The 8,719-nt window shown below is 39.1% G+C and overlaps 1 long non-coding RNA gene and 2 pseudogenes across 1 annotated transcript; 2 read left to right on the forward strand and 1 right to left on the reverse strand.

Annotated features, from left to right (window-relative positions):
- The window catches only part of LOC111981279 (myoferlin-like), a 73,790-nt pseudogene that overhangs the window by 6,395 nt on the left and 58,676 nt on the right, over nt 1-8,719 (reverse strand).
- Nucleotides 1,618-2,906, forward strand: LOC139022656 (uncharacterized). The gene is made up of 3 exons (XR_011473724.1): nt 1,618-1,713; nt 2,386-2,529; nt 2,864-2,906. It is a non-coding gene; the product is annotated as an uncharacterized lncRNA (long non-coding RNA).
- Nucleotides 2,922-5,252, forward strand: LOC139022653 (myoferlin-like; annotated as a pseudogene).

Genomic DNA, 8,719 nt, shown 5'->3' on the forward strand with positions numbered 1-8,719 from the left:
GACTGTGCCTTTAAACAGCTTGGAAAATTCCAGAAAATTATGTCATGCCTTTAGAAGCTTCTGATAGGCTAATTGATCTAATTTGAGTCAATTGGAGGTATACCTGTGATGTATTTCAAGGCCTACCTTCAAACTCAGTGCCTCTTTGCTTGACATCATGGGAAAATCAAAAGAAATCAGCCAAGACCTCAGAAAAAATATTCTAGACCTCCACAAGTCTGGTTCATCCTTGGGAGCAATTTACAAATGCTTGAAGGTACCACATTCATCTGTAAAAACAATAGTACGCAAGTACAAACACTATGGGACCACAAAGCAGTCATACCGCTCAGGAAGGAGACGCGTTCTGTCTCCTAGAGATGAACGTACTTTGGTGTGAAAAGTGCAAACCAATCCCAGAACAACAGCAAAGGACCTGTGAAGATGCTGGAGGAAACAGGTACAAAAGTATCTATATCCACAGTAAAACGAGTCTTATATCGACATAACCTGAAAGGCCGCTCAGCAAGGAAGAAGCCACTGCTCCAAAACGCCACTAAAAGCCAGGTGCAACTGCACTTGGGAACAAAGATTGTACTTTTTGGAGAAATGTCCTCTGGTCTGATGAAACAAAAATAGAACTGTTTGGCCATAATGACCATCGTTACGTTTGGAGGAAAAAGGGAGAGGCTTGCAAGTCGAGAACACCATCCCAACCGTGAAGCACGGGGGTGGCAGCTTCATGTTGTGGGGGTGCTTTGCTGCAGGAGGGACTGGTGCACTTCACAAAATAGAAGCCATCATGAGGCAGGAAAATGATGTGGATATATTGAAGCAACATCTCCAGATATCATTCAGGAAGTTAAAGCTTGGTCGCAAATGGGTCTTCCAAATGGACAATAACCCCAAGCATACTTCCAAAGTTTGTGCAAAATGGCTTAAGGAGAACAAAGTCAAGGTATTGGAGTGGCCATCACAAAGCCCTGACCTCAATCCCATAGAAAATGTGTGGGCAGAACTGAAAAAGCATGTGCGAGCAAGGAGGCCTACAAACCTGACTCAGTTACACCAGCTCTGTCAGTAGGAATGGGCCAAAATTGACCCAACTATTTGTGGGAAGCTTGTGGAAGGCTACCCGAAACATTTGACCCAAGTTAAACAATGTAAAGGCAATGCTACCAAATACTAATTGAGTGTATGTAAACTTCTGACCCATTGGGAATGTGATCAAAGAAATAAAGCTGAAATAAATCATTCTCTCTGCTATTATTCTGACATTTCACATTCTTAAAATAAAGTGGTATCGTAACTGACCTAAGACAGGAATTTTTTACTAGGATTAAATGTCAAGAATTGTGAAAAACTGAGTTAAATGTATTTGGCTCAGGTGTATATAAACTTCTGACTTCAACTGTGTATTTTGGTCACTCATAAGGCTTTTTTAAATGGGAATCAGGATGACTGTGCGTGAATTGTGTCAATCTCATAGACTGTCAGTTCTTGCATTCTCAGTTCTGCTTATGAATTTGGTGGTTACATTCCCACCTCATACCTTTACATTTACCAAACAAAGTGGCAGTGTTAGGCGTTTTATGAAATGGTAGATTGAGCCTTTAAGTGTATGATATTTTTCAACAGGTACTTCATGCGGGCTATCGTCTGGAACACGACTGATGTCATACTAGATGAGACCAGCATCACCGGAGAGAATATGAGTGACATTTACGTCAAAGGGTACGGCAGAGCATGATTGGCTACTCAGTGGTACAGTATTGAGTGATTGGCTACTCATACGGATCATACTGTATTGCTGAGCAAGCAAGGGTAGTGAACCCTACATTTTAAGTGTGCAAAAAAGAAGTGAAAACCATGTGCACAGCTGTCCATATACTTTAGATCTAGGTTCTGGTTCTAGCAGGAAACATAGGTGTCCAAAACAAATGTAAAAAAAATACCACAAGTAAAGACACAACCAACTTTGACTTCATAATTATGTTGAAATGTTTTCATTGCAGAGTGCATGAGAGTGTACCCCATTGCCGACTCGATTGGTGGCATACAGTAAACAGGGAATTGATAGAGAAATAGTGATGTATGGTCAATCGAGTAAATAGGCGCAAGAGCAGTGGTGTCAAACTCATTTTGCCTTGGAGGCCGCATTCGGTGTTCAACGAGGTCTAAAGGGAGGCACTGAATATTTGTTACAATTCCTCGCCGTCAAAATTTGCAAAAAATGGTGCTCTATCCATTGTTTTGGGAATTTCCGATGCTCCCTGACTGTCTAGCTTTCATTTTTGGTGATTATTAGCGAGCTGGAAACAATCAAGAAACTGTATGAATGAGGTCCATTATCATTACTACACTGTTTCCATTTGTTTAGTCATTTAAAGTAATATTTATTTACAGATGGATGCCAGGTATGGAGAGGGACAAGCAGAAGACAGACGTCCATTACAGATCCCTGATGGTGATGGCAACTTCAACTGGCGGTTCGTCTTTGGCTTTGACTACCTGCCCGCAGAGCAACTGTGCCTCGTTTCCAGGAAGTGCGTTTGAAGAGATTTATTGTCTTATTTATTGCCTCTATTTAGCAGACACTTTTATCCAAAGTGACTTAGTCATGTGTGTTGTGCATACATTTTATGTATGCGTGGTACCAGGAATCAAACCACTATTCTGGTGTTGCAAGCGCCATGCCCTACCAACTGACACATTCTCTTTTACAGTTATGACCTAAAGTGAAACATTTTGAAAAATTAAGTAAAAGTTTGACCGTAAATATTAGTTTCAGAAACGTATATGTTAGTTTCAGAAACGTATATGTTGGGCAGATGTTGAGCTCCAGACTTACATCCAAATGTTTTGTTTGGTTTGTTGTCAGGAGCATTTTTGGAATCTGGACCAAACCGAGTTTCGGACCCCCCAAAGTTGATCGTCAGATTTGGGACAATGACAAATTCTCACTGGATGCTATCTGGGTAAGATACATTTATTTCCTCTGATCTAAACTAACTGATACAAAGTGTTTCTCTTTTTCTCATCACTGGATGTCTCCAAAAATCTGACTGACTGACTGGTTAACTCATTGAATTATGTATGTTTATTGTCCATGAAGACAATAACAAGAAACATCCATCAGCATTTGAAAACCAATCTTATTCTCAACCCAGGTCTGCAGTACATAACATATAACGGTGAATAGGAAATGTGGAAGGAAACAGTGATAATAAGGGATTGCTAAATGTAGTTTTTGTTGTATTTGGGACACAGGCACAGTTGAGCTGGACCTGCTTCATCTGATCCCCCTGCCAAGACCCCTGAGAAATGCAGTTGAAAATGTTACCAGGGGTTACAGGCTCCACACCTTCCAAACAACCACCGCCCAACTCTCTGTTCTCCCAGAAGTCTGTGCGGGGCTGGTGGCCTCTGTATGATCGAGCAGGATGGGAAGCACATCCTGGGTGTAAGTCCTGTTGTAGTGAAACTGAGAAAAAATTGGCAAATTCTAAGTTAATTTTCCCATTTTGCCATGATAAAAAAATATTGCAATTCTGCATGGGGCGGAGAGTATATTTTGTCGTTTTAAAGCTAATTTACTGCAGTTCTACAAATTGTTCCATTACTTATGCCATGTTCATACGATACCTGGATTAGAGCGACTAAACAAAATTGTCATTTAGCAACGTTTTTAACCAGAGCGACTTACAGGAGCTCAGCTCAAGGGCACGTCAGATTTTTCGCCTAGTCAGCTCTGGTATTTGAAACAGCGACCTTTCGGATACTGGCCCCTCTCTTAACCGCTAGACTACCTTTGTGCCCCCAAAATCAATGGAGGAACACTACCAAATAAAAAAATTGCACCTTGTGTTTTCTACTATTTTAATTCTCAACAGTAAGTTGAGACCCTGACACCGACCTAGCGTCCGCTTATGTTGATTATCGGTAGGGCGCGGCCCTGCGGGCAACACACACGCTTGACAGGACGCACCACACACACCAACCTTTCCCTTGGGAATTTACTGTAACTGTGGTATGTGGTTGTCGTACCTAGCTACCTTAAGATGAATGAAAGCCTCTCTGGATAAGACTGATGTAAATGTAAAATAAGTTAATACAGATTTCCTCAAATAAATTCTTATAGTGGATCAGGTGTCATTGTGGATGAATTTATAGCCAGAAATGCCTGCTCATAGTGACAGTATTTAGTCACTTTGATCCTTTGCACAGTATTGATAAACATAATGACGAGAAATGGATGTCTGAAATCGCAAGCTTTAGGGCTAAATGTGTTATAGATCACATAGAAGATGGATGAGAAAGTCTGTGGCGTGTTTATGACTGTCTCTGTATTCTCATAGGGGAAAGTGGAGATGACCCTGGAAATAGTGGAAGAGAGGGAGGTAGAAGAGAGGCCTGCTGGAAGGGCCGGGACGAACCCAACATGAACCCCAACTAGACTTTCCCAAGTAAGTCACCTTTCAACCATGTATGACAATACATTGTAGCTTATACATTGTAAGTAGAATGTTTTAACATACAAACTACATAGCGCTATAACATTCAGTAACAACATGGCACCCAATAAGAGTCTAACATTTCAACCTGGGCTGCCTAGGCCTACCCCCTAAAAAGAAATGTTTTGTTGTTTCTCTCTCCATACAGTCGCCCCGACACTTCCTTCTTCTGGTTCACCAGTCCATGCAAGACCATGAATTCATCATTTGGCGCAGATTCAAATGGACTTCATTGGTTTGATAGTCCTCCTGCTTGTGCTCTTGTTCCTTGGGATCCTGCTGTACTCCCTACCAGTAAGATATATGTCCTTGTATCTATAATACGAATATATCTATGCCACTTAGAAGACACTTTCATCCATAGCAACTATAGTGAGTACATTGTGCATACATTTGTTGTGTTTGGTATGTGATTCACTCATATAGTGTAACAGGCAACGTGCATCATTCCTTTGATATGCTGAATTGCAACATAATATGGTAAAATTAAGCATAACTGCATTTATTTGATCTGATAATAGAGTGCAATATTGCAATAATTCCACTCCGCGAATGCATCCTGCATATGAATATAACAGAGGATTTAACCTTACTTTAAATAAAAGTCAAAGATGTGTTTTATTAATTAAATATTTTCTCTTTCCTCTCCAGAACTACATCTCAATGAAAATTGTGAGCCTTTCTCTTAGGAGTTACTCTACGGGGCAGCTGAGTACTATGCCTGTCTTCGTCCAAGGGATAAGGCGACAGAAGTCTTGACACTCAGGCCTCACAAACTCTATGCAATGTATTCCTATCAGCGTTGTCTTCAGAGTTGCATGCATTATTTACATTTTACACTTTATCAATCAAGGGTACACTTCACTTGCATTAAATACTGTAGCTACACAGCCCTTTTAATTGTCTGTACTTGTACTGTTCTTACCTGTCTGTCTTCCTTGAAATACCAAAGGAAGAAAGGGGATACCTAGTTAGTCGCACAACTGATGCATTCAACCGATAATTGTCTCTGCATTTAATCAAATGCTATTTTGTATGCATGCTTTACTAAACCTAATATGAGGACTATATTACTAACTACTAACAACAAACACTGTTGTTGTGACTTCAAACAATGTCCCAACATTCTAATAAGCCACTTCTTTAGACACCTACGAGAAGGCCCCAGCGCATTTCCAAGAAAGGGCATGAGATAATTTCTTGGTTGCAACAAAAATCCCATTATTTACTCACAGAATGTCTAGGTATGTCGTACAGTCCGGGTAAATCCAGGTTATGTCACACAATAAATGTACATGGTTTCCTGTAAGCATAGACAGTTTTAGTATAAATATTAATTGGGATCTAACTCAAAAAGGTACACAAAATGATTAAGGTAAAATAGATGATTGTCTTGAAATCAAAAGTTTAAATCCAAAGGTATTAATCCACAAATGAAACAGTATTAATCACTCTCGTTTTTGGAAGCATTTTTCTAGCAGGCTTCTATCCCGTTCTAATTCGGTTCCACCATAGAGGTAAAAAGAAGGCTCATCATTGTATCTGTTCTATAATGGCTTCTGAGACGGGATGGGCAGTGCAATTGAGGGCTATCTCCATTTTAAAGTAACTGTCAGTGATACTCTCACTTTTAAAATGTAATGTTCTGATACTCATATACCCAAATAATGGTGTTGGCTCATCCTATACTTTTGTGCCAAGCAGAAATTGGAGAAAAAACCCTTTAAAAATCCCAACCTCAAACGTGTGTCTCAACCAGAAAAACATGCTTGCTATTTCATCATAGAGGATGATGACATCCTCCTGAGGAGGATGAGCTGGCCAATCAGCGGTCTACTCGCATTAATATTGGACAGTTACTTTAAAGTAGTCCATTTCTTCTTATTCAACTTTTATGAGTCAGTAAACAAACTAAAAGGGTGCATACTGCCACTGGAGTGTGTTATCTGAACAGGTTTTAAGCCAAGGTTGGGGATTTACTGCCACCTGCAGTTCTGGAATGTTTCCTCAGGAGTATAATTCATTGGCTGATCCCTCTTGATTAACTGGATGCGAATTATGTGATCCTTCCTTAATTTAACCCATAGGAAGTCCCAAACAGTTGACTACTTTAAAATGGTGAAAGCCCTCAATGGCAATGTTCATGCTGAAACAGGTTCTATCCATTCAGAGTCCTCTTCTACATGTATGGGTTCCACTGATGCATCTTAGCTTTAACCCATTATATTTCCATATAACAGTTTCCATACTGTGAATAATAACTTATACATATTGTCTTTTCACATACAAAATGGCTCTAACAACTGTTGTGTTAAAATTCATTTATACAATAGGCTTTTCTATGTTTTAATAAAGAACAATGATTATGTACAAATGTGGCGGTTGCGGATTTACTGTAAATGTTCTCTCCACACTTATCCTGAAGGCAGCGTTTTAGATCTATAACTGACACCTGGCTGGTGTAGCGGTAGTTCCGCAGCCTGCGGCACACATGGCTAAAAGTGTCCATTTCAGCAAACTCAAGTCAGGCAAAGCACATTAAGTTGTATCATTTGTATTGGGGATTCTACAGAAGTGGTTCAAATTGCTGTCCCCAATCAAAGTACTATTAAAAAAACATACGTTTTTCAAAACGCTGATTATTTACTTTGAAATGTATTTATATTAATATATTCTAATTAATTCCAAGTCAATTACAAACATTGTTAAATTAATATAGTACAAAGTCATTGTTTGTACACCCTGACTCCTAAAATTCATGTTTGAAAATAAAGCAATTAAAGATTTTTGTAACACTTTTATCAAATCTTGAGTTAGTTAGTATTATTACATTGAAAGATACTGATCTAATTAGTACACTCTTAGAAAAAAGGTTCCAAAGAGGTTATTTGCGGAGGGACAGGGTTGTACCAAGAACCTTTACATCTGAAGAACCCTTTTGGAAGACAAGGGTTCATTATAAGGCAAAGGTTCTACCTAGAACCTTTTTAATCCTAAGAACCGCTTTTCGAATGAACTTAGTGTATGTAAACTTCTGACCCACTGGAATTGTGATACAGTGAATTATAAGTGAAATAATCTGTCTGTAAACAATTGTTGGAAAAATGACTTGTGTCATGCACAAAGTAGATATCCTAACTGACTTGCCAAAACTATAGTTTATTAACAACAAATTTGTGGAGTGTTTGAAAAATTTGTTTTAATGACTTCAACCTAAGTGTATGTAAACTTCCGACTTCAACTGTACATATTTTTAAAAGCATTCATGATTTGCTTAAATGTAATATACTAACTATTACTCTTGTTAAAAATATTAAATGGTATTACATTTGGTGAAGATCACATTATGACTTGTTTAGGACTCGAAACACAAAGTTTAAGACTTGAGACTTGACTTGAGACTTGTCGGTCTTGACTTGAGACTTGACTCGGAATTGCCTGTCTTGACTTGGGACTTGACTTGGGACTTGAGTGCTAAGACTTGAGACTTACTTGTGACTTGTAAAACAATGACTTGGTCTAACCTCTGTTATCTCCTATTTGGCATGTCTCTTCTGTTGCAGTTCGTGGCAGTACTGACAGATGTGTTGACATGACAACTGAGTAGAAGTTTTGAACGACCCTTCCCCCTTTTTTTRCCATGCTGGCTGATGACCTAGCTAGCCATTAACTAGCTAACACAAATGAAAGAGGAAACCTATAAGTAACTTTGCTATAGATGAATAGGGGAAAACAGTAATTATATTTGCTGACATCCTGCAGTCAAATTTCTGCACCAATTGACTAGCTAGCTATGTAAACCGCTCCCCTGGTTACAAGGTGGTACTTATTTAAATTAGGTAAGAGAATAAGACGTTACCATTGGTGTATTAAAATGAGGTGAATAAAAATGTATGTGATGTCACATAAAGCCTCAATTAACCCTGGCTCCTGAGTTCAAGTTAACACAGAGGAGGAAGGCAGTAAGTGTATGATCAAACTTCATCAATGTACCACCACCAGTCATTTCTCATACTTTGATCATCCTACTTTGATCTGGTTTCATCCAATTATCATCAAATATGATGAAAAATATGATTTTGACTGTGCAGGTTCTATATTTTTAATGAATGTAATAAAGGCCCTCACTTTTTGGCTTGGCGTGGAGTAATGTGGCAGGGAGGTCCCAGTAAACCCAGGCTCTTGGGGAAGATGTCCACCCACATCTGAATCTTTCCCTAACGATG

The sequence above is a fragment of the Salvelinus sp. IW2-2015 genome, linkage group LG20 (assembly GCF_002910315.2).
Source record: "Salvelinus sp. IW2-2015 linkage group LG20, ASM291031v2, whole genome shotgun sequence".
In the NCBI taxonomy this organism is placed as follows: domain Eukaryota; kingdom Metazoa; phylum Chordata; class Actinopteri; order Salmoniformes; family Salmonidae; genus Salvelinus; species Salvelinus sp. IW2-2015.